Genomic DNA, 24,262 nt, shown 5'->3' with positions numbered 1-24,262 from the left:
CTCAAATAACACATGGGTTTTAACAGAAGAATGAATTTAAGTGCTTTAATAAAATTATAAGCTTCACATTTCTGCCTTTAAACCCTAAAAAAAAATTGGTCCCATAAACTTCCATTGGAATTGCTCACAGTAACCTGAGTTTTTGCTTCTTTTTTTTTTTTAAATGAGTTTAAAATATTGTATGTGGTGATTAACATTATGCCACAAATGTTGTCAATTGAGCTTAACTTATATTGCATCTGGAATATTGTTTTTAAAGATCATTAAGGTATCAGAAATAGTAATAAGACTTCCACCAAATTGATTGCAACCTGTAAAATCTTGAATAGAAGGTAAAATTCTCACTGTTAATGAATGCAAAGTATGTTAACAAAAATAGTACAAATCAATACTGCTTTAAAAACAGTAAAACAGACCATTTTCTCAGCTGAAAGCCAATTACTGAACCATAATGACCCAAAAAGAGTGTTACAAATTCTACATAACAACAGCCCCACTGGCCTCATACAAGCAGCCAGCATGTCACGCAAGCATTTCACCAGACAAACCTTGGCTCCCTCTAAGAGAGAATCATCCACATTTCCACCGACAGTCCCTAGCAACACAGTCACAGGGATGGTAGGAGGAACAGACGAAAATAGCTGAGAGGGAGAGAGAAAACCGCAGAAGAAAAGGGAAAAAGAGAGAACTCTGTAGTGTAATTAACAGGAGAGTCTGTCAAACAGCCACACACCATATAATTCACGCTTTTCAGAGAATCACAAATAAAAAACAAAAAACAAAAGAACAAACAGAAGAACAGAGATTTGATGTTTCATTGTGTGGATCTCAAATCACTTTCAGATATTTTTAGATAGGGCTAATGAAGAGAGGAGGTGGGGCTTGTTTCTGACAGGTTGAATGCATGACTAGATCTTTCTATATTGGACTGAAATGCAGACAAAAGTTTGTCTATGAGCATGTTTGGTCGAGGTGTAAAGATATTGGTTTGGCATCGCTTATATAAGACATGTGGGAGTGAGGGGCTTTATTAACTCACCCACACATGATCCGACAACCTCAAATAAACTAAACATGAAGTTTCTAAACAACCACACAAACTCTAGCACTGTGCCATTTGGACACCAGCAGGAGATTCCGAAGTCTCTGTCAATGGAAAAGGAAAGGTACTCTGAAACTGGTATTAAAAAAAAAAAAAACACAATCATGCTGGATAGAGGCATGAATTGGGGTGCTCCCTGTGCTACCACAGGTTGGTGGAGGAGGAAGCATATCAGTGATTCATTACATCCAAAAAATAGCTTTGCAATGAGAAGCAGGCTTTTGATATCTGGCTGTCATACTGCCCTGTGTGTCACCTCCATCCAAACACATATATGTGTCCTGGTTCCAATTCTATGAAGCGGAACTTCCTTATCTTAGACACAAGCTGCCGATCACCCAAAGCATACTTCTGGCTGGTGGGTATTTGTGGCACTGCAGAGGGACAGAAAAACAAGAGTAACACTCAAGCTGCGTTGATTCTATTCTTTTTTTCCTTCTCTTTGCCAGTGAGAAGAACAGGGATGTGATGCATGTCAGAGAACATGAATCACAAGTCCTAATGGTGAAGAATCTGAGCTGTTATGGCACTGCAAGTTCAACTCCGGTTAAATGGTAGAAATGGGGGTAAAATAGTTTTAGTGATGCATCACGATTCATACTCAAACGATTCTGAATCGATTCTCAAAAGAATCAGAATCTATTCTGAGTTCAGTTTAAATCACGACAGAGCTAAAAGAAAGATGTAGAAAGACGTGAGTTAAGTGAAAATACTAAAGTCAAGTGCACAAACACGACTGTTTGCAGACCAACAATATCAAACACATGACCATTTGTGCCCGAATGAATCTACGATCCCAAAATTTGATCCCCCTTTGAGTTAATGAGAAATAAAAATGACCATGAAAAATGGGTTTAAAATGTGCATAACTGTCATTAAATTTGTCACGATATAAAAAGTCAGTTTTTTTATTTTGGAGTAAAATAGGACCGGGACATTTTCTTGACAGGTATCCCAACCCACTACAGCTTCAGAAATTATTTTTAAATATTTTTTAGCAAATGCACATTTCGTGCCGCCAAAACAGCGCCAACCCAGCATCTCATAATAGCATTCTGAGATACTATTCTTCTCACCACAATTGTAAAGAGCAGTTATCTGAGTTACAGTAGACTTTGTCAGTTTGAACTAGTCTGGCTATTTTCTGTTGACCTCTCTCATCAACAAGGCATTTCCATCTGCAGAACTGCCGCACACTGGATATTTTTTGGTTTGGCACCATTTGGAGTAAATTCTATTAAACTAAATTCAATTAACATTGACAAGAAAAATACATTATTCTACTTGAGAAGTAGGCAGAGAGATTGGTACAGCTATTCTGAAAAAAAAAAAAAAAACAATAATTTTTTACCTTGGAAAGAATTTCTCCTGAGATAAATTTTACATAGATGCTGTTTACAAAAAAAAATCTAGAATATAGACAATGTTAACATTTATTATTTCATCCACGTACCCCCAAAAAATAGCGTTTGACTTGCTTAAACTTGTATTTTAAAATAGAATGAAATAGGCAAGCACAATACAAGAAAACTCTGTAAAGCAAGTATGCCGACTGCAACAGCATGTCTACTAAGTAACTGTTAATCTCCCCAATTTTAAAACACAGTTCTTGTCCCATTTCTAAAATTATGAATGAATCGCACTGTGCTGATGGCCAGCTTTTCCAAACCAAGGCCTGGGCAGGTCATTGAGCTTCCTGGGCTGTGACCAATAGCATAGTTTTCCTCCATTGGGAGTGTACGGTGGCCAGAACAGCTCATACCTTTCACACAGCACAGGAAGTTCTCCTTTCCTCTTTCCAGAATAAGGTGAAAAGGGGAGTTCAAGAATGCCAAGCAAAAATGTGGGGGAAAATATTACGCTGAAAAACTGAATCGGCAAAGCAAAGTCAACTAAGCAACAGTGTGACTCATTAATATAAGCCAAGAGCGTTTTAGTACAATTACAAAACTAGAACATGTCATCATTCATGATCAGCATTTTGAGCATGCATAAAATGATCTGTAACAACATTTATGTGGTGCTACAAAGCAAATATCAGAAAATTTCAGGAAATTCCGAAAATCACAGTCAAAGAAAGTTTCACAGACACAAAAATGTAAAGGAAAAACTTGCTGGGAGCTGTGATTATAACAGCATGGCAGCTGTTGGGACATTTCTCTCCTTTGACTCACAGTGACACCTGAAGCTCTAAGGGGTCGTTCACACAGGAAGTGTTCTTGTGTTCTGTCTGAGCTATTTACAGAGCTTGCGAGGCACAATTGGTCTTCTTTCTCATGTTTAATTACTAATCGCTGCTTTGTCCGTTGATTCTCATGACAGCCAACAGAAAACAATAGGTGTGCTGAGTGTCATGTTAACTCTCTTCTGTTGCTGCCTTGCAAGCACCATTATTTTTAGTTTTTTAATTCAAGAATGCATCCTCTGTGAACAGCCCCTAACGCTACTGGTGTGAAGATGCAGCTTTGGATATTAAGATAACAAAAGATTATTTTTGGACTTAACTCTTTCTGAGACTTGAAAAGACTTTGTTCTCCCAAGCAGGGAAATGGAGGAAGTTTCTAAGAGTTAAACAGGATCAACCTGGAAGTCTGAAGTTATATGCACACCTAGTCCACAGGTAATGAGCCAAGAAACCCTCACAGAATGTGAAAGCATTCTTAAGAAACAAGGTTTACATTTCCTCTCAATTCTAGATTTTTGAGCTTGATTAGATTTGGCTGTTATTTCCCCACATATGCTGAACCAACTGAAAAGTGCTTACATAAATGCTAATCAGTTTTGGTATTGGCTAATGGCCACAAAGAAATATTTGAAGCTTTATGCTAAGTAATGTTCCTCATTTAATAGCTTGTTCATTAAGCTAACATTGATTCTGATCATTTATACTTCATTAACACTTATACATGAATGTCAGCAATGTGCAAACAGCATGGTTAATGGCAAGTTGGGTCACTGAATTCTGAAACTCTGTGCTACGCACTTGATAAAAGGTGTAGTCAATTAACCTCATCTATGAATGTAATAATCTGTCACCTGCCAGCTGCCCATTCCAAGCAATGAACAGAAAAAAATATTGTGCAAAAGTCAAGCCTTGTTTATAGCTACGTTTTAAGGACTGGGAAAACTACAACAGATGGCATACACACACATCAGAGCATTCTAGAGGCGTACACATGGTGTATACGAAATCATAAAACAAGGCGGCGCACAACGCACTCTTGTTCTAGTTAATCTGTGCAAAGTATACACCAGGCTTCAGGGGACCGCACAGGACAACTGATAACATGGAATCAATCACAGCTATATGTCTCCAAGGCTTGACAAAAATAATAAGAAATGTCTAGTCTCTCTGCAGACATTCTCTTTTGAATCGTCTTGAATTTATCAAGACCACAGTAATGAACGTCTTATTGTAGCTCCAAAGGCAGACTCCGAATTATACACAATTTAGTATGTCTACGAGAGTATGTCTTTTGAAATGCTCTAAATCCATCTGATTTTAATAAAGACTGCAGCAGCATGTGATGAGTCTCCTTGTTGGAGAGTCTCAATGACTAATGCTATGCTCCACCATTTTCTGTTACACCAGCTTCCATTGGCCTGTCAAATGTATTTGCTGCTATTCTCAAGTCACACATGCAGTGAGGCAGTGATTTTTGGTGCACTTTGTGCAGGCTAATTATACATAAACATGTTCAAGTACTAACAGTTAAACATGTTCTAGTCGCAGTTCTAACTTGACTCTGTAACTTAGAAAAGATTTAGTGCAGTTTTCTTGATATCTCTGCTGAAAAGACCAGCTTAGACCAGCATAAATATCCATGATGGTCCAAGGTTGTTATGGAGCGGAGGGGGGCGGGGGCGGGGCTGGAATGTCACACGCCCGGTCCCCAATCGGCCTGATGGGGTGCGTGAGGGATAATGGCGGACGGTGATGACGGTTAGAGAATTACGGGCATGTACGTCATGTGTGTGTTTATGTTTGTGCTTTTTGTTTTGAGTTTAATTAAACATTATTTATATTGACAAGCCGGTTCTCGCCTCCTCCTTGCCCCTCTGAATCCCCTTACAGTTGTCTATGGTGGTTAATGCTCATCTAGCTGGAGGACCTGGACACACTGCAAAGAAATCATTAATAAATTATATTGATATTTTTGTCTTGTTTTCTAATAAACATATCTAAATAAAGTTAAATTTACACTCACTGAGCACTTTATTAGGAACACTATGGTGCTAATAAAGTGCCACACATGGTCTTCTGCTTTTGTAGCCCATCCACATCAAGGCTTGACATGTTGAGCATTCCGAGATGCTATTCTGCTCACTACAATGTACAGCGTGGTTATCCGAGTTGCCATAGCTTTTCTGTCAGCTCGAACCAGACTGGGCATTCTCCGTTGACATCTCTCATCAACAAGGATGTTTTTTGTTTTTGGCTCTATGCTGAGTAAACCCTAGAGACTGTTGTGCTTGAAAATCCCAGGAGATTAGCGGCTACAGAAATGCTCAAACCAGCCTGTCTGGCACCAACACTCATGCCATGGTCAAAATTCTGCGAAATGGAGTAATTTCAAAAGAAAAACAGTGTAGTGTAGTATAGCCATGTTGCAAAAAATCCTGGTTAATCAGCATAGTCTTTCTGAAGAAGCTGGTTGACCAAGACTTGCTGGTTAAGCTATTTAAGATGGGGAGTAACCAGCACATCACATTGAAGACCCGCATTCAAAACACATTATATGCTGGTGACATCATTCTTCATCCTTGCATTGTCATGGTTTTACCTTAAATCCTGAGCAAATAATTTTAGCTTTTACTGACAAACCCTATGAGCCAACGCATGATGGCAAAGTCCTCGTTTAGACAACACAGGGCACATGTTAAAGTAATATTTTTGAGACTGTGTGGTCAGTCCCCCCACTTCCCTTCCGCCACCGCCCCCTGGTTCAAATCTCCAAGGCATGCTCTTAATCACACCTTGCAAGCACGTCGGCTCTCGTTGAGTGCCCTCCTGTAATTTCCCTCTGCAGTGCTCGAGTGAAAGATGGAAAGTGAGTGGGTGGAGACTAAAGCTGCTGGGAAGAGAGGTGCCAAGTGGAAGGTCAACGCAGAGATTTCAGGACCAGAACCACATTAATTTTGATAAATGAGTCTCCTACTCCTTTTTCTTCACTGAACACAAATGCTACTGAAGAAACAAAGATCTAATTTTCAACAATAAGTACAAGTCCTCCATTAATGAATCGGGCTAAACTGATAAAAGATGGAATTAAGGTTCCATTGTCAGGGTATACTTGGCTCTTGCTAGATCTGTGAGGAACATTCATAGTATAAAACATCCAAGCAAATTATACAGTATAAGCCATGATGGGAACACAGCCTAATCTGAGCTACAGTGGCCCCAAGAAAGAATTTGGGCACTTAAACCATATTTAAAAATGAATGAATTCCATTGTGTTGATTGCAAAGTAAATTTTTTTGTAACTAACTTCTCTATTCTGAGCCATTTTCACAATTACATTTAACCAACTGGTATCAAGGTATTTTTTAGAGAATGTATGATGTTCCCCTCAAGTTCACACAGTTGTGCTAGCAGAGTAACCCCATTTGTAGCTCATTACATTAACTATGCACTCTACGAACATCTGACAACCAGAGAGTGTCCAAATAACTTTGTCTGAATTTGTATAGCCATTGTTTTATCATTGTTGTGTTTCGCTTGAAGAGATACTGTGCTATCTTTCTTAAAAATAAATGCAACTTTAGTTTGTTCTCTAATGCAATGTCATTCATGCATTTAAAGTGTTGTTTTGGTGTCAAACTGAACGCCATTGTTAATTGCCCAGGTTGGAATGAGACCTCATGACCATCATAGTCATGACTAGGGTTGCTCCGATACCAACATTTTGGCTTCGGTACAATACCAGTCCTGGTACCTCGGTATCAATACTAAATTGATACTATAATCATCAAATAAAAAGCATTTTATGAAATTACACAGAAAATTAAAAGAATGGCATAAATTCTCACAGATACAAATTATGCATTTTACATAAATAAATTCTGGATTCGATGTTAAAACTTTTAAATAAATGTTATGATCAAATTGTGTTTATGATCAAATAAAAATATTATTATAATTTTATTTTACAAAAAACAGCCATTTTTATTTTTAGTAAAAAAAATGCGGCACAACAGAGCTTCACAGTATTAATGAAAACATCAATAAATAAAAAAATCATACTGTAATATGGTTCCGAAATTAGTAATAAGATGATATCGTACCTTTTAAAATGTTTTGGTATCGTGGTACTTTGTTAGCACCGGTAAACCATGCAACCCTAGTTATGACTATGCAGAAACCCTTGAAACAGATTAAGAGGCCTGTGTGTTCACATAGCAGCTGTGATTGTTCATCAGCTTCATTGTTGTGCACTGCTTGTTGTGATACTGGTATCTAATTCAATGCATGCAATGCATGTTTTATTGGTGCAACAAAAAGCAGCACATGTCCCCAAATACCATGGTAAAAATATAACCTGCAGGGGTTCTAGGAAGATTTCCTCATGGAGTTTTTCAAGACATCTATGATGCTCCTGTCAATCAGAACAGCATTACAAGTTAAGCCACTAAATTTGTAGACAGTCCCATTAAACCAAATTGCAAGGAAGCTTCATAAGATTTAGGCATTGATATGTGCTGGAGACTCACGTCTTATCAGCTTTGAAAGGAACAGCTCACTAAAAATAAATGCAAGATTTAAACAATCCATTTTGTGTCATTAAATTCTAAGGGCATGCTTAAATGCCTAAAATATCCTCATATTCAACTCTGACTCATAGACTTGAAGGAAACTTTTCCACATTTCCTGGCTTAAAATAGTTTTTTAACTGATTTTTTTTTTTTTCAAAGCTCCATGTTTCAATTGGAAAGATACTATAAAAAAATATCAGCTCTTGACACTTTCACAACTGTCTACAGTGCTCAGCAGTTTAATGCTCTAGGTGAGCAGGTCAAAATGCCTGAAACTAACAGCTTCTTTTAAACCAAGATTGAAGAAACAACATGATTTGAAACCTTGTGTATGCTCTTCGATTATATAAGATACTTGAGGGATATCCAAGTTGTGTGATCTGCACCAGCAGTATTACCAGACATATTGGGATTAGAAGGCAAGTGTATGCTTGTACTGTGACTTTTGGAGATTTTAGATGGTGCATGAACCCAGGTTGCACAGCTACAAAATATTACTGTCAAGTAGCAGATGCATTTTTATCCAATGCAACTTGCAGTACACATGCTACAATGAATCTTCCTGAAGCATCTTGAGGTTAAGTACCTTGCTCAAGATCACAGAGGGAACCTCAGCAACTCAAGTTTATAAAACACCCTTTCTAGCATAGTGGGTGGAGTAGTGGGCTAAAGCACAGAACTAGTAAGCAGAAGGTTGCCGGTTTGATCCCCACAGTCATCACCATATTGTCCTTGAGCAAGGCACTTAACTCCAGGTTGCTGCGGGGGGATTGTCCCTGTAATAAGTGCACTGTAAATCGCTTTGGATAAATGCATCTGCCAAATGTATAAATGCATAAATGTAAATGTTCTAAGGTACTTATTACCTTTGGGTCACGGGCGTAGCTAGGGGGTGGCTAAGGGTGACTATGGACTGAAGCCTGGCCACCCCATTGGCAAACCATAAGCTTAGAACAATGTGATATTTTACTTTTTTTAGAAAGCCCATATACTTCATAAAATGAGAAATAGGTCCTTAATCTCTTAATTATTTTAGCAAAATGTTTTATTTACAAAGCTAGTCATTCAAAAATCCTTTATATAATACATTTTCAACACTGATCTTAGAATGTATATTTTAACTCCTTAAAATGTAAAAAAACTGAACCCTAGACTTTTAAAACTAAAACTTTTACAGCTTTTCAAATTCATGTAATTGCCCTTTTATAATTTTTTTTTTCCTTTTCTACATATCATTACTGCAAATTCAAACAAAAACTGGAAGAGAGAGAAAAAAGTAAGCTGTATCATAAAAGATTCCACCTCCACTGTCACATGCCCTTTTTAAAATAATTTGGGACATGTGCAAAGGGGATTGTGGGTGACTGAGAGCCACAAAGGATACACCCAATGCATCCTTCAAAATATGGCAAATGAAGGCAACAAAACGAGGCTGCCTTCCAAATGTCCTCACAATTGAGACGGCCTTCAACGGTGCTTGATGACGAGGCAGCCAAGATATCCAGCCTAATGAGGCTCCAGCCTTCCGATTGAGAAGCACCCTTATGCAGAGATGCAACTTGTTTTTTTATTCTATGAACAATGTGATTTTGACCAGCGACTTACAATCAGGTGCAACTTTATTTCCTGAATATACGGTATATCAAATAAATATTAAACTGTCAATAATTTTATCAAGGCACCTTAAAACCGTGACACCGTAATACAGCAGTATTTTTTTGTTACGGTTATCATACCGTGAACATTTAATCCAGATACACCAATAGCTGTGCTTGCAGTCATTATTATACCAAGCACATAATAAAAACTTCAGTCAATTTCCCCAAAGCTGAAGTTTATAACAATATTATTTATTGATAGTTTATTGAAATTTACACAATTATGATTGATTTACTACAAACTTTTAAACTAAACAAACTACTTATCAGCTAACATAGCATACTGATACACACATACAGCTACATACTACCGAACTATACCAGACAGTTTACTGTTGCACTGCACTATGTTGCACTATTGTATGTTTTGTATGTCATGTGTTGTACTACGAATTAGAAACCAGATGTCAGCGAGATATCTAGAATGTTATATATCTGGACCTGTCTGCGATTCCAAATCACGAAATGTGTTTTGACTGAATACAACAGCAGCGCTGACCTACAGCCAATGGGAGAGCAAGAAATGGGGCACAGGAAGTTTCAGTGGGAGGAGTCCTGATGTACCTTCAACTGAATATCAACTAGCAAGGCTGCGGTATCATGAAAGTCTCATTGGACAGAAGAAAGGTTGAAAACATTTGTGGAACATTGGCAGGAGCACCAGTGCCCTTTGATGTTTCACCTGATCTGTACCACTACCGGGTGGAGAAAGAGAAGAGTTGGAGAGAAATTGCCAATTCTCTTGTGGGGCTTTTCCACTGCACGGTACAACTCGACTCAACTCTGCTCACTTTTTGGGGGGTTTCCCACTGTGGATAGTAGTGTTGTCCCAGTACCAAAATTTCAGTAGTCGGTACCAATACCATTGAAATTTCATGGTACTCAATTCCATTTTCGGTACAAAGCAAAAACAGGTTACTAAACAACACTCTTTTATTAACAAAGTTAACAAAACATTAGCAGCAGAACTAAGAACAGAAATATGCCATTGAGCAACACTTTCATTTAAATATATTATTTTTGAATTATAACAAAACTGTATAATGTATGCTTAAAGAATTTTTGAACACTTATATAAAGATCTGCTTCAACTTTTGCAAGTTTTTACCAAGTGCAAAAAAAAACCTAAATAAACAAGCACACAATAGAATGAATAAAAACAATTTCCAAACGAAGTGCAAAGTGCTCTCGTATTAATAAAGCTGCATATTGCCATTTTTCGTCACAATAAGAAATGCACAGTGACAAATATTATGATTAAATAAGTCGCGAGCAATCACGTTCTAATCTAGCTGCATTAAGCATCTGCGCTCGAGGGATGAGCATCCCCGAGGCAGAGTCTCTCTCAGCTGGGTGCAGTTCAATCTCTCCCCCTTAGATCGGGACATTCGCACAACTCATTGAAGAGGCACTTACCACACAGAGAAATGCCAGTTTCTGAGTTTAAAGTTATTAACATGACCTGCTTCTGTGTTATTTGAACTTTAATAAAGTTATAACACATTAACTATAACTGAATTTGTAACGCCGGGATGTTTCCTTTAAAGAGCTCCGGCTCCGCTTATTCCACAACGAGACTTCTGAATGTACTTTTTTTTTTACATTTTTTATAATTCCCTAACACTTTGGGAGCTACATAAAATTAAGCTGTGAAAGTTTACAGTGCATCTGGACATCGGACATCTGGCGCATCATAATTACAGTTTATTATGATTTTATTTTACATTAAATGAGATCAAACGACTATTCGACAATGAAAATTGTTCTCGTAATTTTTTAATTTTCGACGTTGTCGATAATGTCAACTAATCGTTTCAGCCCTAATGCAAATGATAATATGCTTTTAAACTAACCTTATTTGGTTGCTTGATTTAATCCGGGTGTCTTGTTGTCACGGAGTGCTCAGCTACGCCTCCCTCTGGTTTCATCCGCTCCCTCTCTCCGGAGTTTTAGAACTGCACTTCCCATCTTTCCCTCTGGTCATTATCTATCTCCATCCCTGCCTGATTTATCTGATTATCCTCATCACTGTCACCTGTTCATCATTATCTCCCCTATATCTGGACTGTCCCTTTCATTGTTACTTTGCGAAGTGTTGTTTTGCTCAGCTGACATTACCAAGCGTTATTCCCTGATCCCTGTTATTATCTGGACCTTAGATCTCTGCCTGGACTCTCGACTCTGTGAACCCTTGCTTATTGCCCTGACCCTTGCCTGTGTCTGATTACAAGTACTGGATTGTCCCTTCATCAGAGCCTGTTTCTGTTTATGTCTGCTTCTCTCTGTTTGATCGCTTGTGTTAATAAACTACTGCAAATGGATCCAAATGCCTCTGCCTCGGCACTACAGAACACTTCGCCACCACAGGATCCAGCAGATTTGTTCCGCCTAGCCCACGAGGTTTCTTCACAAGCATCAGAGTTGGTTACACATCGTCAGCAGCTGGTTAAACTGACTACTCTCACTGAGGAACTAGTGAAATCTGTACGAGCACTCACCCCAGCGATCACAGCCGCCAATCAGGCTCCATCGCCTGCCGCACCTGCTTCTTCACAGCCTGTTGTGAGTACCCCTTCCAGCAATCCCAAAATGTCATTCCCCGAAAAGTTCACTGGATCACCCATCACTTATAAAGGTTTTCTGATGCAGTGTGAGATCTATTTTAACCAGTCACGGGAGCATGCCACCGACGACAGCTGTATCTCCTTTGTGTGTTCGCTCCTCACAGGAAAGGCGCTGGAGTGGGCAATGGCGTTGTGGTCAGGAGGTCAGCTCTCTACTCTCTCTTATGATATGTTTGTTACTCACTTCAGAGAGGTGTTCGAACACCCAGCGGGCGGAAAGGATCCGGGGGAACTCCTTCTTTCGTTACGCCAGGGAAGCTCCACAGCAGCCGATTACACTCTCGCCTTTCGGACGCTCGCTGCACAGGCGGGCTGGACTGAGGACCCCCTCAAGCTCTTATACCGAAAGGGTATCATCTCAGAGCTTCAGGGAGAGCTAGCCTGCCGCGATGATGGAAAGACTTTAAACCAGATTATGGAGCTCGCCATTCGTCTCGATCATCTCATCCGGGCTCGCCGCTCATCGTACAAGACTAACTACTTTGTTAATCCCCCAGTAAGCACAGAACCCGAGCCTATGCAGATCGGCATCACCCATATCACTACGGCCGAGCATGAGGAGAAGGCGGCATAATCTGTGCATGTATTGCGCTCAACCTGGTCATCTGAGAGCTGCCTGTCCAGTGAGACCTCCTGGGAGACCCACATCCACAGATTCGATTGCGGTGAGTCCTCATGTTTCATCTCTAAACTCACTAATTTTGGAGATTTCGCTAAATTCAAATGGAGAGAGTGTCAAAACTAAAGCACTAATTGACTCAGGAGCGGCAGGGTGTTTTGTTGATCTTGCTTTTGCCAGAACTCATCGTCTTCCTCTCGTCTCTTGCGATCCCCGGATGGCAGTTGCAGCGCTGGATGGGCGCCACCTGGGGACCGGGAGAGTACAGTATATCACACAACCCCTCACGCTTAACATCGGCTCTCAGCACACCAAAACTATACAACTGTTTACCATTAATTCACCTCTTCACCCAGTAATACTAGGATTTCCCTGGTTGGAGAATCACAGCCCCCAGATTTCCTGGTCAGAGAGGAGGATTTCACAGTGGTCTCCCCGTTGTCGGAGGAACTGCGCACCCACTGTCCAAGGTCCTGAAGCATGTCTCGTTTCATCTACGGAATTGAATCTTCATAAGGTACCGGCAGTTTATCATGATTTAAGCCGGGCATTCAGCGAGAGAGAAGCTGATCAACTACCGCCACATCGAGCGGGTGACTGTGCCATTGAACTTCTACCTGGGGCTGTACCACCTCGCGGGAGAGTTCACCCGTTATCTCAGCCTGAGACTGAGTCCATGCAGGCTTACATTGACGAGCAACTATCCAAGGGCTTCATTACTACCTCTACATCCCCTGCTTCAGCTGGATTCTTTTTCGTGAGGAAGAGGGATGGTGGTCTCCGGCCGTGCATTGACTTTCGGGGCTTGAATGAGGTGTGAAATATCGATATCCTCTGCCGTTAGTTCCTGCTGCCTTGGAGATGCTTCGCACAGCCCGGTACTTCACCAAGCTGGATCTACGGAATGCTTATAACCTGATACGCATACGCAAGGGTGACGAGTGGAAGACAGCATTTTCTACTACTTCCGGCCACTATGAATATCGGGTTATGCCGTTCGGACTTTCCAATAGCCCCTCCGTGTTCCAGGCTTTTGTCAACGAGATATTCCGAGACCTGCTTAACCGAAACGTCATAATTTACATGGATGACATCTTGGTCTATTCTGAGACCCTCGAAGCGCACATTAGGGATGAAACACTTAATTGACAATCAGCTATACGCCAAGATTCAGAAATGCGAGTTTCATCAGACCCGAATCTCTTTCCTGGGCTACATAACCAGCGCCGAAGGGGTTCTTATGGATGATAGCAAGGTCCAAGCTGTGGTCAATTGGCCTCAACCCTCATCTGTGAAGGAGTTGCAACGCTTTCTGTGGTTTGCCAACTTTTACCGCAGATTTATACGGAATTTCAGCATTATCGTGGCTCCCCTCACATCCCTTCTCCCGGGGGGGGGGTTCAGGTGGTCTCCCGAGTGCACTTTAGCGTTTGAACGGCTGAAAGAGAAATTCACCACAGCTCCCATTCTTCACCACCCTAATCCTGAGAGTGAGTTTATCGTGGAGGTGGATGCTTCTAACACAGGAGTGGGTGTGATTCTTTCACAACGCCATGGCAACCCGGCCAAAATGTTCCCCTGTGCGTTTCATTCTCGCAAGCTCAATTCAGCAGAACGTAATTATGGTGTGGGCGATCGTGAACTCCTGGCCATGAAAGCAGCCTTTGAAGAGTGGAGGCACTGGTTGGAGGGCGCGCGTCAGCCTTTCACTGTCCTGACGGACCACAGGAATACATCAGATCCGCCAAGCGTTTGAATGCGCGTCAAGCTCGCTGGTCTCTGTTCTTTTCGAGATTTAACTTCAAGATCACTGACAGACCGGGGTCTAAGAACGGGAAGGCTGACGCTCTCTCTCGTCTGTTTGATAGTCCCCATGAACCATCCAAACCTGAGTCTATTCTGACCACAGCAAGGTCACGCTGCCCCGCCAGAATGCCCTGCAGATCGCCTCTATGTTCCTCTCGAGCTTCGCCATCGTGTCCTCCAATGGGTTCACTGCACTCCCAGTGCGGGACATCCTGGTATCACGGCTACCACTCAGCTCGTCTCCAACCGTTTCTGGTGGCCTACTTTGCAAGCCGACGTCATCACTCTCATCCACCAATGCGTTATTTGCAATACCGTCAAATCCTCTCATCTCAAGCCTGCTGGTCTTTTACAACCTCTGCCTGTTCCTCAGCGCCCCTGGTCCCACATTGCCGTGGACTTCGTCACTGATCTGCCCCAGTCCCAGGGGTTCACTACCATTCTATCAGTAGTTGATCGCTTTTCCAAGTCGTGCCGCTTTATTCCAATGGCTGGATTGCCTACCACCCTTCAAACAGCTGAGGCCCTCGTGAATCATGTGTTTCATCTCTTCGGACTTCCAGATGACATTGTTTCTGACCGCGGTCCCCAGTTCACATCTAGAGTCTGGAAAGAGCTCTGCACCAAACTAAATATCAACGTAAGCCTCACATTGGGTTACCACCCTCAGGCCAACGGTCAGGTGGAGCGGCTCAACCAGGATCTCATCCGTTTTCTGCACACCTATTGTCACCAGAATCAGCACGACTGGAGTCGCTTCTTGGTCTGGGCAGAGTACGCCCAAAATTCTCTGTTGAAACCAGCTACAGGATTAACCCCATTTCAATGTGTTCTAGGCTTTCAACCCCTGCTCTTCCCATGGGCTGGAGAACCATCCGATCTCCCCGCAATGGACGCGTGGCTACGGCGCAGCGAGGCTACCTGGGACTCCGCCCACGTCCACTTACAGCGCGCTATCCGCCACTATCAGCAGCACGCAGATCGGAGAAGGCGCAGCGGACCTCAATACAGGCCTGGCCAGTGGGTGTGGCTCTCCACCAGGGATCTCCGTCTTTAGCTTCCCTGCAGAAAACTTTCTCCTCGGTTCATCGGGCCATTAAAAATTCTCCGCCAGATCACTCCTGTCTCTTTTCGTTTGGCATTACCAGCTCATTACCGCATCTCACCAACTTTTCATGTGTCTCTTTTCAGACCCGCTACTACTCCCAGGAGAGAGGTGGTCCAGGAGGAGATTGCCCCAGTGCAGGCGCCTCCCATTGAGGTTGGCGGCGCAGAGGCGTACCGGGTGTGAATGGTCCTGGATTCCAGACGCCGCGGCGGGGTACTACAGTATCTCACTGACTGGGAGGGATACGGTCCCGAAGAACGCTCCTGGGTTAGGTCTCAGGATATTCTAGACCCCTCGTTACCCTCCACTTTCCATCGAGACCACCCAGATCGACCCGCACCAAGACCCCGTGGAAGACCCCGTCGTCGGTCAGGTCCTCGCTTCCGGAGCCTCTCGGGGGGGTTGCACACGATCAACAAACAGAGCCGCACCCCATGAATTGATCAATACAATAGTAGTCTATGTTATCCATCTAATATAGAATGTTATACCTGTGGAAAGAACCCTGGCGCTCCCATTCCCATTACCACTAACACAAACACACACACACTGTCTCACACACATACTCGCAACTCGCAAGCAACAATCAGAGCAGGCATGTCAGCACACCCCTGTGTGCATAAACTCACATTAAACTTACTACGATTTGAAGCAGTGTTATTTCTAATGAGAGCTGCAGCAAACATGTTATTCCCACACGCAATATATCTCTGTTTCTCTCTCACTCGTTCTCGGGCACTCACACACACACACTAATGCACCAACACAAATACATTGTTACTTTAGTAAGTGCTCCAGCAAAGCATCGCAATCCTCCGTTGCTAGTTCTAAAGTGGCGTTTTCTAACTAGCAAGGACATCTGTGGTTAATATGATGCATTTATTAATTTATATCTGTAAAGTGCTTATAAAAATAAGGCATGAATCATATCTTGCAAATTATAAATGTGATAAAATTTTGGAGGAAATTGTCTTAATATTTTTATATATATATATATACAGTATCTCACAAAAGTAAGTACACCACTCACATTTTTGTAATTATTTGATTATATCTTTTCATGTGACAACACTGAAGAAATGACACTTTGCTACAATGTAAAGTAGTGAGTGTACAGCTTGTATAACAGTGTAAATTTGCTGTCCCCTCAAAATAACTCAACACACAGCCATTAATGTCTAAACCGGTGGCAATAAAAGTGAGTAATGTAAAGTGAAAATGTCCAAATTGGACCCAAAGTGTCAATATTTTGTGTGGCCACCATTATTTTCCAGCACTGCTTTAACCCTCTTGGGCATGGAGTTCACCAGAGCTTCACAGGTTGCCACTGGAGTCCTCTTCCACTCCTCCATGATGACATCACAGAGCTGGTGGATGTTAGAGACCTTGTGCTCCTCCATCTTCATTTTGAGGAGATGGAGGAGCACAATCTTCACAGATGCTCAGTAGGGATTAGGTCTGGAGACATGCTTGGCCAGTCCATCACCTTCACCCTCAGCTTCTTTAGATAGGCAGTGGTCGTTTTGGAGGTGTGTTTGGGGTCGTTATCATGCTGGAATACTGCCCTGCGGCCCAGTCTCCGAAGGGAGGGGATCATGCTCTGCTTCAGTATGTCACAGTACATGTTGGCATTCATGGTTCCCTCAATGAACAATAGCTGCCCAGTGCCGGCAACACTCATGCAGCCCCAGATTATGACACTCCCACCATCATGCTTGAATGTAGGCAAGACACACTTGTCTTTGTACTCCTCACCTGGTTTCTGCCACACGCTTGACACCATCTGAACCAATTAAGTTTATCTTGGTCTCATCAGACCACAGGACATGGTTCCAGTAATCCATGTCCTTAGTCTGCTTGTCTTCAGCAAACAGTTTGCGTGCAGGCTTTCTTATTCATCATCTTTAGAAGAGGCTTCCTTCTGGGATGACAGCCATGCAGACCAATTTGATGCAGTGTGTGCCATATGGTCTGAGCACTGACAGGCTGACCCCCCACCCCTTCAACCTCTGCAGCAATGCTGGGAGCACTCATACGTCTATTTCCCAAAGACAACCTCTGGATATGACGCTGAGCACGTGCACTCAACTTCTTTGGTCGACCATGGCGAGGCCTGTTCTGAGTGGAACCTGTCCTTCTTAAACCGCTGTATGGTCTTGGCCACCATGCTGCAGCTCAGTGTCAGGGTCTTGGCAATCTTCTTATAGCCTAGGCCATCTTTATGTCCAATTTGGACATATCTGAGACCAATTTGATGCAGTGTGTGCCATATGGTCTGAGCACTGACAGGCTGACCCCCCACCCCTTCAACCTCTGCAGCAATGCTGGGAGCACTCATACGTCTATTTCCCAAAGACAACCTCTGGATATGACGCTGAGCACGTGCACTCAACTTCTTTGGTCGACCATGGCGAGGCCTGTTCTGAGTGGAACCTGTCCTTCTTAAACCGCTGTATGGTCTTGGCCACCATGCTGCAGCTCAGTGTCAGGGTCTTGGCAATCTTCTTATAGCCTAGGCCATCTTTATGTACAGCAACAATTTTTTTTTTCAGATCCTCACAGTTCTTTGCCATGAAGTGCTATGTTGAACTTTCAGTGACCAGTATGAGGGAGTGTGAGAGCGATGACACCAAATTGTACACACCTGCTCCCCATTCACACCTGAGACCTTGTAACACTAACGAGTCACGTGACACCGAGGAGGGAAAATGTCTAATTGGACCCAATTTGGACATTTTCACTTAGGGGTGTACTCACTTTTGTTGCCAGCGGTTTAGACATTAATGGCTGTGTGTCGAGTTATTTTGAGGGGACAGCAAATTTATACAATTATACAAGCTATACACTCACTACTTTACATTATAGCAAAGTTTCATTTCTTCAGTGTTGTCACATGAAAAGATATAATCAAATATTTACAAAAATGTGAGGGGTGTACTCACTTTTGTGAGATACTGTATAAAAACAAATATGGCAGGGCCTGTAAAAATCTGAACCACTGGCTCAACCAGGTCACTAGACAAAATCCTTAATGTTGAGCTCTGGCACACATGCATCAGACGGACACTTTTAAAGCATCTCACTTTGGTTGTGTCGAGTCAAACATGTTTTTAAACATGTTTTTAGCTCACTATGTCAAGTTTAATGTAGTTTGAAACAAAGAAAAACATACGGAAACTACGGAATCATGTCACCACCAGTGCAGAGCTTGCTCAATATTGGCAGTAGGTTGGTGTAAGCGCATCTGCATACACAGTGAAGCGAAGACTTTTGGACAATGGCCTGGTGTCAAGAAGGGCAGCAAAGAAGCCACTCCTCTCCAAGAAAAACACCAAGGACAGACTGAAATTCGACAGGAAGTACAAGGATTGGACAACAGAAGACTGGTGCAAAGTTATTTTCTCTGATGAAACTCCCTTTCGACTGTTTGGGACATCTGGAAAATCGATAGTCCAGAGAAGAAAAGGTGAATGCTACCATGAGTCCTGTGTCTTGCCAACAGTGACGTATCCTAAGACCATCCATGTGTGGGGTTGCTTTTCATCCAAGGGAGTGGGCTCTCTCACAATTCTGCCCAAAAAAACTGCCATGAAAAAAAAATGGCATCAAAACATCCTACAAGAGCAACTTCTCCCAACGATCCAGGAGCAATTTGGTGATGATCCGTGCATTTTCCAGCATGATGGAGCACCATGTCACAAGGCAAGAATGATAATGTGGCTCGGAGATCATTACATTGACGTTTTGGATCCGTGGCCAGGCAAATCCTCGGAACTTAATCCCATAGAGAACCAGTGGTCAATCCTTAAAAGGTGAGTGGACAAGCAGAAGCCCACAAATTGTGATCAAATCAGAGCCCTAATAAGGCAAGAATGGATCGGCATCAGTCAGGATTTGGCCCATAAGCTGATATCCAGTATGCCAGAGCGAATTGCAGAGGTTATTAAGAACAAGGGTCAACACTGTAAATATTGACTCTTTTCATATATTGAATGTTTTTGCCAATAAAAGCCTTTAAAACTTATAAAATACGTATCACTGTTTTCCAGTATACCATAGAAACATGTGAAAATATTATCTACAAATACTGAAGCAGCAAACTTTGCAACACACAAAATTTATGTCACTGCCAATACTTTAAGGCCATGGCTGTATTCCCCAAAATGTCTTGCCAATGATAATTAATAGTAAATGTAATTAAATCATGTATGTATTAATGTTTCAGTTTGATATTGAAGAGAGGGGAGATGCCCAGAGGAACAACGCTGAGCCATATGAAGAAGCTTTCTATCAAGTTATTAAACCAATCAGGTCAGAGTTAACTGGTCAATGAAAACCTCATTTGATTGGTTACTAGAAGTAGGTAGACCTTCCCCCTCGCACATGCAAAACTCGTTTCAGTAAGAAATTTGTGGCAAAAGTGTGAGTGCAACAAAGGGATTATTTCTGAAAATGAATTTGTGCCACAAACACAAGTCATTTACATGTTTGCAGTAGTTTATTTTACACATACAGACTGATTCTAAGTGGTCAATCCATTTTGCCGTTCATTACACCCTTTCTTTGCTTGCATATATTTTTTGGCCAAAAGTGTAGCACGAAAAAATGTCAAGTTCATACAAAATTACATTCACAACACACCACAAGAGTTCAGCCGATCACCACTGCTATATGTGAATATTGCTACTCCACATACAACCATACTGAAAAAAATAAAAGTGGTATTTCACTGTTATTATGAAGCTTGAGTAGAAGGAATCAGTGAAAGTGTAACACCACGTGAACTGTCTATTGAAGCGTTTTCCACCATCATTTTACTTTAGACTTAACATTTGAGTTAAAAAGCAATACAATTAATAAAATTACAATAATCATATTTTTATTTTATTTTATGCACATTAGTTGAAAATAAAATGCTCTTTTTTAACAGCCAGGATAGGAATGTTCTATGCAATAATATAACATGGTGCTGAATGGTTTATGTATTTATTGCACCTTGTTGTGGACAAAAGAAAACAATGTGAATTTAAAAATCAGCTGACTTTAAAATTTGAATATTAGTTCATATATATTCATATTGGTTTCATTTTTAAAAAATGCAATACATTTTCAAAGTTCAGGACTATTTTACTTTGAATGTTATTTTTTTCATCCAGTATCAATTGTAAAAACTTGTGGTTGAATAATTGTTATCGGTAGGTACTGCCCAACTTAGTTATCGGTATCAGTGGATCAAATCCACTATCGGTCAACCTCTAGTGTGTACACACACAATCCAGTATCTACATACAACATTTTTAAATGAAAAAATGCTATCAAATGAAGCCCAGATGTTTATAGAGCTTATTAACTATGGAGACACTCGACTGATCTCCATCTTCTGAAGCCTGAAGCAGATTATATGCACGAAGAGCTCAGTAAGTGTGAGAGGACTGGTGCGCTAGCAACTATTACCACACACCCATTCATTTCCTCTCTATTGTGTGCCATTCTTTCCTGTGGACACTTTCAGCAGCTCGGACCACCCCTGTGACGCACACTCACCACAGAGCGCACAGTGAGATATGCGTATACTGCTGTTATGTCTTTGTAAAAAATAATGTGGCAATGCACATGAACAGTTGCAGAGATTTTGCAAGAGCTTTTATCTTAGAGACCCAATACAGTAAAATGTATGTTTTGATGCAACATCAAACCTGATTATTATGTAAGAGACATGGCCTAGCAGTTAGCGCATGTGCTCGGACACATCGCAAGGTGGCACTCATGCAGGTGAAGCAAGTTTGAGTCTGCCTCATGATATTTCTTGATCCCACTGCCCCTTCTCCCTACTGTTTTCTGTATTTGATCTCACTGTCCAAATCAATAAAATAGCAAAAGACCAAAAAAAAATTAATGAATAAAAACTTGCTCAATCATGTAACCATGGATACTGCTGCACTAACCAGAAAAACCGGTTTGGAGTGTTGAAATACTTCCCACTGGGGTTGTCACGATGCAAAAAATAAATAAATAAAGAACACAGTGTTTTTTCTTTATTTTTCAAATAGCTGTTAACATAATAGACAAAGCAGGTTCTCAATGCTGCTTAACGCTGCAAGGCCAAAAGCACAGAGCTGTTATTTTGACAAATCACATTTTTTGCCTGAAAGACCAATATGGAGCGCAACTTCAATTTCAAATTTGATTATGCATTGTGTCATGTGTACTTGAAACTGGACAGAAAGATGAACAATGTAGCCTGACTATGCAAAAACTAGCTGTGGCTTGATTATAACTACACATGTAAACGTCATTTATCAGATTGGCCAATATACTGAAATTGAGCTGGTAATCTGTACTATCGATACTACAGAAAAACAGGTAATGTTTTTTATTATTATTATTATTTTAGCATCTACTTGGTTCAGAAGTACCACTATTTTTGACATTGCTACAATCATGTAACCACGGATACTGCGGCACTAACCAGAATTAAAATTGTTCCCACTACACACAAATGCAAATCATGTAGCAAAGCTGACATTTAACAGTTTGCCTGGATACACTTTTCCTTAAGTGTAGTTTCCATCCTTCGCCTTTCCTTACTGTGAATCCACAGGGAGCAGCTTCAAATCCCCCACACCGCAAACAACGCTTCACCACCTCCTCGCCCACTGCATGCCAATCATCTGTCCCATCTAGCTCTCTGCGGCTGACCAGTCTGGATCAGAGTACAATTCAAGTTGCACTGGAGTATGAGACAGACAGGAGGAGGGCCTCATTTTTCAGAGAGCCCATTACATATAACAAGCCTCAAGCAGGGAGAGATGAGGCTGGGGATCAGTAACATAAACACTCACAGAGAGGAATTCATCCAGGTTAGGTGAAATGCCTTGGCAATGCTTTCACTGCTGGTCCATAGGAACTGTGTGAAAAAAAAAAAAAATTATAATTGCAGTTTTTCAATCTGCATTGCACATTCAATGTTGCACATTCTACACTGTGGATGTTAAAGTGTTTGGAAAATAGTTTTGTAACAATAGGGAGATGAAAAGTGTTGCATTATACAGTGAAACCACAAAGAGAAACACAAATGACTTTGTCAGGATGTTACTGATAAGCATTAAGTGTTGCTGGCATATACAGTGTATGAGAAAAAAACGGAACCAAGAGATGAAAGCAGAAATTGGTCTTTAATGCTTCTACTGATGCAATGTAACTTTTTAGCTTGTGCTGAAGTCTTTAAAGGTGATGAGTGTCTTTTTTTTTTATGTTAAAATACTTTCTCCATTCCAGTTTAATATACAGTATAACCACAAGTCATTCATTGTTTATTTCTATAAAAAGTGTGAATAATATGGTACTTTTAAACATTGCTCTGTTTAAGCATCTTGACCAGCCCAACACAGCAACAATATCTGGCTTTCCCTCCAAATGTTTTACATTTAAGCGCTTTTCTAAAAATTTGTCTAAAGAAAATGCCAATTAATCTGTGTTTTCATCCACTACATCATGCACATTATCTTGAAGGAGCCTGCCTTGTCATGATGGAGCAGCTGATTGACCTCCTTGCTTCAAGAAGATTTGTATTTGTGGTATTGGAGCAGTTATACATAATTTTATTAAATACTGCCAGAAGACACTTTAGAATGAGTGTAATATCTAATAAAATAAGGGCCAAAATGGCAGTGATACCATCCATCCAAATGCTCAAAACTGTTCTGGCAGATTGTGAGGCCCCACTATAATGACCAGCTGTGGGCCAGTCGCATCAAGCCATCGCACAAACATAACACTCGCAGATATGGTCAAAATATATAATCGTTTTGTGAATAAAGGATTTCCATTAGTGATGTTGTAAAATATTGATATATCGATTATTGATTTGCACATTAATTTATTGATATGTTTTTGAGGCATTGATATATTCAAATTATATATCTTTTGTGTGGAGATGTAATCTCTCCACCTAGTCCTGGGTCGTCCCCCAAATTCGGCCTGCCAAGGAGTCATCTGCTGCCCGCAGAATGATTTGCGGAAAAAATTATGTTTGAAAACATTCACGTTAATTTAACCTGTAACTTGGGTAAGATGTATTCATAATATTATTTCCATGGCCACACATTCCCACAGTGCAGTTTCCCCTCACAAAAATAATGACAACATGGACAGGTTCTAGGATAAATATTAGATGTGATAACTGTTGCATTGTTTCCGTCCCACTGAACTATTATTCATTTTATGCAGATTTCAGTTTCTTGCCGTTTATGTTCGGTTTGTTTAGAGGCTAAAGCTACAACCAAAGTGCAAATGGTTCTCTCTTTTTCTTGTTAATATTATTGCTTGATTCCCTTCAACTAACTGTGTGTGTATTTGTGATGTAACCTCTGGTTAATGAATTTAGTACATTCCGTGTTTTTCCTTTAGTTCACAGTTTAAAATTAGATAAAACTTGTAAAATGTCTTGGAGTTACATGTGACAAGAAATGCTCTCAGACACAAAGATGGCCATTTGAAGAAACACACTTGATTATATTTTCAAGAACAGATGAAAGAAAAGATGTTGATGTGCGTATCTGATTCGCTGTGTATTCAGATGTGCTCTGCCGC

The 24,262-nt window shown here is 41.0% G+C and overlaps 1 protein-coding gene across 6 annotated transcripts in view; it reads right to left on the bottom strand.

The window, feature by feature from the left end:
- Nucleotides 1–24,262, bottom strand: part of LOC127621999 (signal-induced proliferation-associated 1-like protein 1) — a 123,254-nt gene that overhangs the window by 56,328 nt on the left and 42,664 nt on the right. For 3 of the 6 annotated variants that reach the window (XM_052095847.1, XM_052095851.1, XM_052095852.1), the window contains exon 2: nt 22,513–22,577. The exons of 1 other annotated variant lie outside the window; for it this stretch is intronic. The gene's annotated coding sequence lies outside the window, so the exon portion shown is untranslated. Of the gene's footprint in view, nt 1–22,194; nt 22,484–22,512; nt 22,578–24,262 lie in introns of those variants that run through there. 2 more of the 6 variants (XM_052095850.1, XM_052095849.1) reach the window with 2 other exon arrangements.

The sequence above is a fragment of the Xyrauchen texanus genome, chromosome 28, assembly GCF_025860055.1.
Source record: "Xyrauchen texanus isolate HMW12.3.18 chromosome 28, RBS_HiC_50CHRs, whole genome shotgun sequence".
NCBI classification, from domain to species: domain Eukaryota; kingdom Metazoa; phylum Chordata; class Actinopteri; order Cypriniformes; family Catostomidae; genus Xyrauchen; species Xyrauchen texanus.
This window is presented reverse-complemented; position numbering and strand designations above follow the sequence as displayed.